Raw genomic sequence first — 11,166 nt, forward strand, 5'->3', positions numbered from 1 at the left:
AATATGGACAAGATGATGCAATACTCATTCCCATGAATACCTATGCCACACGACAGGAGTGATGGGCTGCCCCTCCAATTACTACGTTATGTTATGTAAGACTTCTTTCTAGCAGACTCGCTTTCACTCTCCTGCTAACCTTGAAGAAACAAACTGCTATGTGGGGAACTGCCTATGGAGAGAGCCACACAACAGAGAACCTCACAGACATTCCTAAGAGCTGAGAGTGGCCCCCAGCCAGCAAAAACACAAACAAACAAAGAAACCCTGAAGTTTGCAGTCCTATAGCCATAAGGAAATAAATTCTGCCAACAACCTGCCGGCTTGGAAGTGGATTCTACTCCAGTAAAGCCTCCAGATGAGAATGGAGCCCAGTTGACAGCTCGATTGCAGATCAGTCAGACCTTGAAGCAGAAAACCCAGCTAAGCCCTGGCCAATACCTTGATCAGAGCCTTTTGAGAGACCCTGTGAGTCTTCTAGATGACTATTTCACATCATTCCCTCTCAGACCTCTGTAATAACCTTCTCCCGCGTGCTCATTCTCAGCAGATAACCTTGCTTCTTCTTTCATTGAGAAAATAGAAACAATCCAAAGAAAACTTCCACAAGCTCCCACCACAACATCCACCCATCTACCATATCTGTACCCATATTTTTATCTCATCTCCAAGTGCGTGGAATGAACTGTCATGGTCTAATGCCGCTGCCTAAGAGCTAGATCCCACCCCATTATGCCTGCTCGGGAACATCATTCCAGCACGTGGATTCCTAATAGGCATCTCAGAACTAACATGACTCACTGAACTCTTGATCTATTCCTATTACCCACCCCCAATACCGCCCCCCCAACACACACAAACCTACCTCTCTCAGTCTTCCCTATCTCTATGGTAACTCCATGCTCCTAGTTTCTCAGACCAAAAGCCTTAGGGTCATCCTTGGCACAGTCTCTCATTCCAGATCCAATTCTACAGTGAATCCCATGGGTTCTATCTTCAAAATGTATCCAGAATCCTATCAGTTCTCACCATCACTTTCTTCCATCCTAGTCTAATCAAACATCATCTCTTACCTGGATTAGACATACCACTAACCTCCCAACAGATCCCCTTCCTCCTACCCTTGCCCCTCTGCAGGCCATTCTCAATATAGCAGCCAGAATGATCTCTGGAATTACATCACTCTTCTACACAAAGCCCTCTAATGGCTTTTTAATCTCACTTGGACTAAAATGAAAAATCATCAAATGACACACAGGGTCCTACAAGATCTCCCCCACCCCAAACACTCCTTCTCTATATATATATTTCCACCTGTATGTTCTCCATGTCCTTCCTGCCATGCTTCACCACACTCCAACCACACTGGAGCTTAGAATTTGTCCTGAGAGCAGTGGAAAGCCCCTGATGAGTTTTATAAGCCATCTTTCTATCTTCTCTGCCTGTAACATAGGACAAAAGATAGACAGCTAATATCACAGACTTGCACTATTATGAAATTTTCATGATGAGCCTTGCTTCCCCCAGCAAAGGCATAAAGGATTTCTTTGCATAGTTGGTGGTGCTTGAGTTTCTCCTTTTTGTGCCAAAAGAAAGAATAAAAGCAGAAAATTCAAAGACTGGAAGCCCTTAGTGTTTTCAATTCTTTTCTTAATTTTTTGTATTATACAAGTATTATAAATATCATATTTTTTAGTATTCAAAAGAAGGAGGGAAGGAAGGATGGAGGGAAGAAGGGAGAGAGAGAGGGAAGGAGGGAAGAGGGGAAAGTGGAAAGGGAGAGAGATGGAAGGAAGTGGAAGAAAAGGAAAAGAAAGAAAGAGAAAGAGAGAAAGAAGAAAGAGAGAAAGAGAAAGAAAGAAAGAAAGAGAAAGAAAGAGAGAGAAAGAGAGAAAGAAAGGAAGAAAACAAGGAAGGAAAGAAGGAAGGAAGGAACAGGGAAAGAAAATCACCCCAAGGACCTGCCACATAAAACAGTTCTTATTAACAATTATGTTAAAGTACTTTTTAAACCACCACCACCCCTCCCCTCCCCAGGGAAGTGGGAGGACCAGTGCCTTCTCCTCTGAAATCCTGACTTAGTTTGGATGCCACACCCTGCCCTAGCTGAGCTCACTCCTCACCCTCATGTTCTGGAAAAGACATCCAGGGGTTTGCTTATGAGTCCATGAACTTCTGGTATACCACTCAAGTAACTTAGGGCTAGGTTTTTTCTTGGCCGTAAGGCTGGTTTTAAAAAAGATTCTGGATTTTTCTCTTGATTGAAAAAGGATAAATTCAGTTGAACTATATTTTCAGCTGTTATAATGAATGCCTGATAAAATATAAACAAGCCATCCAAGAATAGGGTAAATCCTTTTGATTGAAATGAATATACAGACTCTCTTCTTCTCATCAGACTCCCTCATTAAATTACATCAGGATAGAATTCTACTGATATCTGTGATTTTTAAAAATTGATTTTTCCTTTTACGTGTTTATTTGTCTTTGAATATACTATCCTATTAGTATTAGGTTCTATAGTAACTATTTTTAAAAAGTTTTAGTATTTTGCTTGGAAATCATCATTTTTTGTTTAAACAATGTTTAAATAATTGTTATTTGTTGTTAGCCATAAAAGATGCAGCTTTAGGCCCCAATTTAGTACACAGAAATAGTAATTTGATAAAAAAGAAACTTAGAAATTGAAGAATATAAATGAAACTTTCCAAATGGCCGATGGTGACATTGATATAGCATCTGATTATAGCTGGTTTGGATTATTTTTACGATGAGGAATGTATACACTAACAAACAATATGAAATATTTCCAATTATGTGCTTGAAAGTTTTCTGACCACAGAAATTTAAGAACATTTCCTAATAATTATTTTGGTCATTTTTTTCCATCACCCATTCTCTTCACAATTGATCCAATAAAAGTATCTATGAACCATGACCTAAATAGGATCATTGTAAGATTGGCAGATTTCCAGAAATTCATTATTAAATATATTAACTTGACATTTGTTATGTACAGCAAAGTACATTTGGAGAAATGTAATACAAAATTTGATTGAATAATGTATGCAAATCCTTTAGTTATTTATAACCATAGGTAAATTTCCATGTTTTAGGTGCATATTGTGAAATAGTAGGCCTAAAATCAACTTTTTTAAACTGTGAACGTGCCCCTGAAGTGATCCTATGCCCTTAAAAATTATTGTTTACAGTGATTGCCATCAGAGGAAAACTTGGACTAGAGAAGAAAAGAGTTTTAATTTAAGCTGGTGCTTCTCCCCCACTTTTTTTTTTTTTTTACATAGGAAACCAAAAGTAATTTACAGCTAGGCCCAGGAAAAAGCAAATCTTCAACAACCAAGGGTGTGTTATTTAAAATAAACAGCTATCAATAGCAACCTCTAATGTTTTGTCTTGTTTTTTAACTTTTAGATATAATGTTCCCAAGGGGGAAATAAGTAAGTGCTGTTCTTGGATAGTCTGAGCTTTGCTCATTTTTTTAGGTGAAGTCAGTAGGAAATCATTGGCTGCTCTTGCAGATGGGGAAACAGTTGCAACTGGAGCATCTCCATGACCCTCAGTCCAGAAAGGACGGCTGGCTCCCCTTCCCCCAGGAGCTGACACAGTCTGAGTGGAAGGGAGTCATCATTACCATCAGACCAAAGCCTAGGACGTTCCCCCGAGATGCTGAAGAAGCGACTGAGAAGAAAAAGTTCTTTCTCCAGTAGACGGGACTGAAACTTCCCAAGAGGACAGTAGCTGTGGGGCCGCTCAGTTGAGGGACTTTGAAGGTAGAGGCTATAAGAGAATGGAAGAACTGAGGAAGAGGGGGGCGTGGAAGGAGAGGTTGATTGAGCAGTCAGTGCGGACTTTAAAAACCCATTCGGTAGCCATGGTGAGGATATGACTGAGTTCTGGGGAAGTGATCAGTCTAAACACATGTGGAAACTGTACCAGAGTTCCAAACTATCTCAAATGGACCCAACATGTGCCCTGGCTGCACTGTAGGTTTTCAGCTTCCTGAGAGCAACATATTTTTGATACCCAAACAAAATAATCCCAGTTTCATGTCTTCGGGTTCCTTCTCCACAAGCAGAAAATCAGGTGACCACTCAGCATTGTCTGTACCCAAGGAACACAATCCTGGATAAACAGAACAGTTTGGCTCCTTACTTCCAAGCACTAGCTCTGAGTAACACCTTTATGTAGCCCAAACACCTATTAAATTGCTTCCCCAAAGAAAAGATGAATTTTATCTGGAGCTGTAAAACGCAGCTTGTAAAATTGTAATATTTTTGCAATCTGTGACAGCCACCTCAAAACTCTGCTAAAATGATTGGGGATTCCCTGGTTTCTTGTTCAGAACTTATATCTAGGATCTTCATTCTATCTAGATTTTTTTTAATACAGTGCCCATTTTATTATAAACAGTATCTTCGGATAGAAAAAATATTATTTCACATATCATATAAATTCCCTAGACTAGAAAGAGAAGGGCTGTGTTATCCAGCACGCTCGGCTGCTAACTCATTGTGGTCTGGCAAATGTGCCCTCTTCTGTAGATGGGCCGTGAGCATTCGTTGGTTTGTTCTAACACAGATCACAGTTATTGTACTTAACCTTGATTAAGAACTTTGTCTTTCTACAAACAAAGTTTCAAGTTTCTATGTTGCTAGGGAACCTCAGGAGGGCTGAGGTGATGTGATGCAAGAATAATGAGAGGTCTATGAGCTCAGGCGACCGGAAGGTTGAAACATGTTGTAGTCAGAGACCATTCATACCCTCTGACACCAGACATTACCAGCCTCTGTGTGTATTTTTTGTTTTCTCTAGAAAATTAGCGTCCCAGATCATATTCCTGGAACTCAAAGAAATATCATGAGCAATGAACTAAGTGTGAGTTTTGTCCAAGCAGTGTATGTCGTCTGTCTACACAGAGCATGTGTATGTGGGGCATATCTACAGAATTGTTCAGCTTTGTTGAAGCCAGTTGTGAAAAGTGTAATTAAAGAGAGACTTAAGACTAGAAATTCTGGCTATGCTGGGGATAGACCATCTGAATTAGGCCACAAAATTTTTCTTGTGACATGTTAAACCAATAGCTTAAGAAACAGTTGGCCCACATAGGCCCACACCTACATTAACAGTAAAATATTTTTCATAAATTAGTCATCAGCCAACTTACTGAGTTTTTCATCCTAAAGTAATAATCCTCGTTCACAAAGCTATAAACTAAAAAGAAAGGAAAGAGTTTACAGTCTTTGAAAGGAAAAATAATATTAAAACCCCAAACAAAAATCTTGCCCAAATCAAACGACAGTCTCTTTAGCAAGTAGCATTGGGAAAATTGGAGAAGTGCATGTAAATCAGTGAAGTTAGAACACTCCCTCACACCACACATAAAATAAACTGAAAATGGATCAAAGACTTAAACATAAGACACTATAAACCTCCTAGAAAAAAATATAGGCAAAACATTTGGTGATACAAATCTTAGCAAAGTTCTCCTAGGGCAGTATATAGCCAAGCAATAGAAATAAAAGCAAAAATAAACCAATGGGACCTAATTAAACTTGTAAGCTTTTGCATAGCAAAGGAAACCATAAGCAAAACAAAAAGACAACCTATAGAATGGGAGAAAATATTTGCAAATGATGCAGCTGACAAGAGCTTAATTTCCAGAATATATATATGAACAGCTCATACAGCTTAATAACAAAAAACAAGCAACCAAATCCAAAATGGGCAGAAGACCTAAACAAGGAATTCTCCAATGAAGACATACAAATGGCCAATAGGTACATGAAAAAATGCTCAATATCACTAATTATCATAAAATGTAAATCAAAACTATAATGAGGTATCACCTGACACCAGTCAGAATGGCCATCATTCAAAAGTCCACAAATGATACATGCCGGAGAGGGTGTGGAGAAAAGGGAACACTCCTACACTGGGAGTGTGGTTTGGTGCAGCCATTATGGAAAACAGTATGGAGATCCCTCAAAAGACTTAAAATAGACTTACCATATGATCCAGCAATCCTACTCTTGGACATATATCTGGAGGGAATGATAATTCAAAAAGATACATGCACCCCAAAGTTCACAGCAGTACTATTTACAATATCCAAGACATGGAAACAACCTAAATGTCCATTGACAGATGACTGGATAAAGAAGATGTGGTATATTCATACAATGGAATACTACTCAGCCATAAAAAAGAATAAAACAATGCCATTTGCAGCAACATGGATGGACCTGGAGATCATCATTCTAAGTGAAGTAAGCCAGAAAGAGAAAGAAAAATACTTTATCATTCATACGTGGAATCTAAAAAAAAAAAAAGACACAAATGAACTTATTTACAAAACAGAAACAGATTCATAGACACAGAAAACAAACTTATGGTTTCCAGGGGAAAAGGGGTGGGAAGGGATAAATTGGGAGTTTGAGATTTGCAGATACTAACCACTATATATAAAATATACATACAAGTTTCTTCTGTATAGTACAGGGAACTATGTTCAATATCCTGTAGTAAATGAAAAAGAATATGAAAATGAATATATGTGTGTTCATGCATGACTGAAACATTATGCTGTACACCAGAAGTTGACACAACATTGTAAACTGACTATACCTCAATAAAAATTGAAAAAAATCTTGCCCAAATCTTCATTTAGACCTAACTGACAGCAAATTATATTAATGAGGTTAACCTTAAAATATAATAATTTTCTACAAAATAAAAATTTGATGGTTGCAGTACTTATTTTTTGCCCCCAACATCAAAGGGTAAAGAATATATAGTTTATACTTAAATCATTACTTAGGCTTAAGAATTTAAAAGAATACTAACAGTAATAAGAGAGAAGAAGGAAAAAGCTTTAACTATACTTCTGGACCCATCATAGTTGGCATATTTTCCACAACTGCAAGTAGAAATGAGTTTTCCAAATGCAAACTTGTTAGAAATAAAAAATATGGATTTGCCACAAAAAAAAATTCCTGCTATTTAGGATGTTTCTTACTTTAAATATGGTCAAGACGAACTGTGTATTAAACCAGCATGGTCAGAAAAATGGAGATAATACTGAAAAAAAAAAAAAAGCTTTGAAAATTTCAACTTATAGCCTGACGTGATAAGAGTAATTAGGATGATGATGAGAACAAAGCAAAAGCAAACAAACAAAAAAAAATGTTACTGGGGCATTTCATGTGAATTAGCTCATTTAGTCATCCTAACAATTTTATGATGTAGATACAACTATTATCTCTGTTACAAATGAGGTAACCAAGGCTTGTAGAGTTTAAGCAGCTTGCTTAAGTCACAGAGTTAGTGTGATGAAATCTCTCAAACTCCAAAACAGCAACGGAGAATCATACAATCCCTCATCACCCAAACTTACCTGTCTGTCTTCATTTCCAAGTCACCTCCTTTGTCTGGTCCTTAAATCTCTAATATGGTCTTTTTCTGTCTCTCTGTATCTCTCTCTCTTTCTCTCTCGCACACACACAGAAGTATGGCATCTGCTTATCCCCTGTCTTTTCCCCTAGTAACTTGGCCTTTGTAAGCAGGCAGAAGGTCCTGATGCTATGTCCGAAAAGATATTGAAGGAAATACAGCATTAAAAAGAACAGGCATTAAAAAGGAAAAGAACCTTCAGTTCCTTAACCCTTGGTCATTATGTCCACTTGTAATTTCAACCAATGTTGCAACATCACCAGGACTTGCCAGATCTTCTCTTTTCCTAAGGGTTAGCCAATTAGCTGACTTTCCACCCTTTCCTTTGATATTTTTTTCTTTTGGTGGGGGAGGTAATTGGGTCTATTTATTTATTTTTAGAGGAGATACTGAGGATTGAACCCAGGACCTTGTGCCTGCTAGGTATGCATTCTATCACTTGAGCTATACCCTCCCCTCTCCCCCTCCCCCCTTTCCTTTGGATAGGAAGAAAATGATTGTTTCACGTGCATGAACAGATACATGAATAAGTGGATGGAAGCCACTCTGAGTGCCAGAATGCCAATTTGCCGAAACCATGTAAGTGAACCCAAATCACCACTTTGAAGCAGCCTAGGTCAGGGGCTGTAGCTTCATGTTAACCTATCATCAGGGCACCAGCCTCCAAGTTCTCTTTCTTGGCTACAATCTGAAAGTCATGCTGAGACCCTTGATGGATATGTAGCAGTGTTAAGAAGAGAGTGCTTTACCACCAACTGGGAGCCCTCGCTGACTCAAACTGTTCATTTAGTCCTCACTCTTGCTGTTCCACATGCAAGGAGCTCCTTTAGAGTCTCACTTGCCATCACTCTATCTCCTCACCCACTCATCACCAGAGGAACAGCAGTGAACTGATGGGTAAATTCAGGACTAGGAACTGGACATCCATAACTCTTTTCTTTGGAAAGAACATGCTTTCTGTGAATGTCAACCATTTAGTAAGCTTAGTAGTAAATACTCTGCTCTTGCCAGGAGAGGCTGTCACTGGGTGGTAAGTCTGTCTAATTCTGTGATGCAATATTAAAAAGTTTGTCACCATGCACCAAAACTGCATTCTCCAGCTGTATTATCAGTAAATAGTAGCCATTTGATCTCCATTTGCCTGACTACTTTATTTCAATAAGTTCAGGACTTGGTTCAGAGAAAAGGGGTATCATTTTTTTTTAGCTCCCTCCTTCCCTGACAGAAATAATATAGCTTTCCTATTAATACATATGTCCTTTTAGCTGTAAGGTAAATAAGACACAGTAACTGCTCTTAAAGGCCTCACATGCAATGGGAAGAAACAGAGAAATGTTATTTAGTGTGAAGAAATTCTATTAGATGTGGAACACAAGATTCACTGGGGCCTCAAGGAAGGAGTAGCATATGGATACATAAATCTGTGACTGATCACTATGCTGCACATCAGAAACTAACACAACATTGTAAATCAACTATACTTTTAATTAAAAAAAGATTTTGTTAAACACAGATGATCAGGTTCTACCACAAATTTACTGATCCAGTGGAAGGAGTAACTTAGAAATCTCTATTTTTAACCAACACCCCAGGTAAATTTTGACCAGGGAAGTTTGGAAAATGCTGCTGAACCTTGGGGAGCCATTGAAGAGCTACAAATGAGGACCAGCCTCACTGAATCAAAACTTTGCCACGCCTCATAGACCAGCAGTGGCCTTGGGATTTTGTCTGGGATGATTTCCAAACATGTGTTAAGCATTATTTGTCATGGAACTTTGTGTAATAAAAAGTTTATTTTTTATTAAATGATCACTGGGACATTTGGATCTTACTTGTTCCCTCCTTTTTCTTTTAAAGTCACACATTCCGTTAAAATATTTTTAAAGTTTAGGCCCTGAAACATATACCATTTTCAGCATGTCATTCCTCTGCCCCAAATCCATATTTAGCGACGTAGAAGAAAGACAGGAAGGAAACATACTTCAATTCTGTCAAAGTTTTGTTGAACATGGAATTTATAAGAAAAGATGTCATTAGAAACATAATTTTTAAAAAATCTGTTGTGGTTCTGTACATTGTTAGCAATTAGTATGTATTAAATTTTCAAGGAGTGCACTTGGGGCAAAACAAAACGGTAAGTCTGACCATATTGGAAATACATGCAGACAGATTACAGAGTTGAAAAGAAGTATTAATGTGTTTGGGGGAGGTGGGAAGTTGGGGTGGAGTCTAGGGAAGATAACTCAAGAAGGTGACAACTGATCTGTTTTAAAAGAGAAACAGGATTTCATCACACAGGTAAGGTGAGGGGACAGAAAATTAAATGGCATTTTGGTAAGAGGCTCAGAAACAGGAAAACATATGTTACTTTGTAGAAAAATGGGTAATTTAGTACAGATGGAGCACAAAGTACAGAGCGAGGAAATGCAGAGGATTTGTACGTGGAGCTAGATTAGGGAAATTTATATGCCAATCTGAGGGGATTAGATATTATTTTAAAGGCAAACGGGTAGGAAAAGAGATAGGGAATAAAGTGAAGGATTTTGAAGCAGGGAGTAGCATGGTCAGGCTTATTTTTTTAAGAATGAAAACTGTCAAACATGAGACAAGACACTATAAACTTCTTAGAAGAAAACATAGGCAAAACATTATCTGCAATAAATCTCAGCAATGTTCACATAGGGCAGTCTACCCAGGCAATAGAAATAAAAGCAAAAATAAACCAATGGGACCTAATTAAACTTATAAGCTTTTGCACAGCAAAGGAAACCATAATAAGCAAAACAAAAAGACTATTGAATGGGAGAAAATATTTGCAAATATGAGACTGACAAGGGCTTAATTTCAAAAATATATAAACAGCTCATACAACTTAATAAGAAAAAAACAAACAACCCAATCCAAAAATGGGCAGAAGACCTAAACAAGAAATTCTCCAATGAAGAAATACAAATGGCCATTAGGCACATGAAAAAATGCTCAGTGTCACCAATTATCAGAGAAATGCATATCAAAACTGTAATGCGGTATCATCTCACACTAGTCAGAATGGCCATCACTCATAAATCCACAAACTATAAATGCTGGAGACAGTGTGGAGAAAAGGGAACCCTCCTACACTGTTGGTGGGAATGTAGTTTGATGAAGCCATTATGGGAAACAGTATGGAGATTCCTCAAAAGACTAAAAATAGACTTACCATATGATCCAGCAATCCCACTCCTGGGCGTATATCCAGAGGGAACTTTAATTCAAAAAGATACATGCACCCCAATGTTCATAGCAGCACTGTTTACAATAGCCAAGACATGGAAACAACCTAAATGTCCATCGACAGATGACTGGATAAAGAAGATGTGGTATATTTATACAATGGAATACTCTCAGCCATAAAAAAAAAAGAATAAAATAATGCCATTTGCAGCAACATGGATGGACTTGGCGATTGTCATTCTAAGTAAAATAAGGCAGAAAGAGAAAGAAAAATACCATATGATATCACTTATATGCAGAATCTAAAAAAAAAAAAAGACACAAATGAACTTACAAAACAGAAACAGACTCACAGACAGAGAAAACAAACTGTGGTTACCACAGGGGAGGGAGGTGGGAGGAGATAAACTGAGAGTTAGAGATCTGCAGACACTAACTGATATATATATAGAATAGATAAACACGTTCATGCTTATAGCACAG

This window comes from Vicugna pacos, chromosome 21 (genome assembly GCF_048564905.1).
Source record: "Vicugna pacos chromosome 21, VicPac4, whole genome shotgun sequence".
NCBI classification, from domain to species: Eukaryota; Metazoa; Chordata; class Mammalia; order Artiodactyla; family Camelidae; genus Vicugna; species Vicugna pacos.